Raw genomic sequence first — 1,405 nt, 5'->3', positions numbered from 1 at the left:
GCTCTCATGTAGTTTTGCATGGAATTCAAACAAAAACAAGCCAACAAGTCACAAACAGACACTTGCTGTAAAGAATCCGGTCAATACACATATATAAAAACCTAACAATCTTAATAATCCTGTTCATTGATAAGAAGCACTTATGGCTGTCAGTAACTGTGTTGAACTGAAAGTTTGCCCTAATTTTTCACCAATATATATTTTTGGAAACACTCATACATATTCCTAAATTTTCACCTAATGAATCCTAAATTCATCTTTGTTATTATTACTATCTTTTAATTTATGGTGTGAGTTAGCACAGCAGTGAAATTATGTATGCTGAAGCTGGTGAACCATTTTCGGATCTGTACGATGTCAAGAATATTTGGTAGAATGCTATTGGCTGTCTGGGGCCATCTGATTAGTGACGACGGCAGATAACCATAGTGACTTTGCCATAAATACCATACTATTTTCAAACCGAAACCCAAAACTCGAGCGCTTTCGAATAGTTGACTATTATCCTTCAGGAGGATATACTGTTTATTATTATCATTTCATTTAAAAAGCCTGTGAACATAAAATAATCGAGTAAGGTTTCACAAAGTTAAACAATATATTGCTAAATATAACTATTTTTTTTCGCATATTTTTTTCACCTTTAAAGCTTTCTCTTCATCTATTTTATTAAAAACTCATTTAATTTCCATCATAAGGTCATAAGCTAATTTTAATAGACAGATACCCCTGTGTTTGTTTGTGAAATTAATAGAAATTTTGAGATATTGAAAAATCTACATGTCGAGATGTTTTTGTGTCTTACTAAATAGATAAACCGCCAGAATGCTTGAGTGCTTTAAAAGAGTGCTCTATTCTTCATCGTCATACTTTTGAAGCGATACACGTACTTCACATTGCAGTAATTTTTACTAGCACTCCATGAAAAATAATACATTTATCAGTTCAATTGTAAATACTGTTGACACATCGAAAAGAATTTAGTTAAAACTAGTTTTAGATTGAAAAAGGAGCGATAAGAACTTAATCATTCAATATATTTTGTATAGCTCTTTTGGGTTTTCTACTGTGTTCAGTGTAACATTAACAAATAAATGTTGTTTAACCCTACAATTAATTACCAATGAGGTCTGGATTTTTAACCACATTTATCTAAACTATTTATGAACCAAGTTGATTGTGGGTCCATGAATCTGTTCGTTACTGGTTGCCTAACAAAGGAATGATTCTTACAAAAATATCCAAGATCACCAGTTCGTTATGTAATACATTATTATTAAGTCACTAATTTATTTACATTACTTCATGTTAATTACTGTCATTTTTATTGTTTTTATTATATCAGTTCGTTATGTCTGTTTGTTTGTTTTGAATTTCGCGCAAAGCTACACGAGGGCTATCTGCT

The sequence above is a fragment of the Limulus polyphemus genome, unplaced genomic scaffold, assembly GCF_000517525.1.
Source record: "Limulus polyphemus unplaced genomic scaffold, Limulus_polyphemus-2.1.2 Scaffold2756, whole genome shotgun sequence".
NCBI classification, from domain to species: Eukaryota; Metazoa; Arthropoda; class Merostomata; order Xiphosura; family Limulidae; genus Limulus; species Limulus polyphemus.
Note: the sequence above shows the minus strand (reverse complement) of the source record.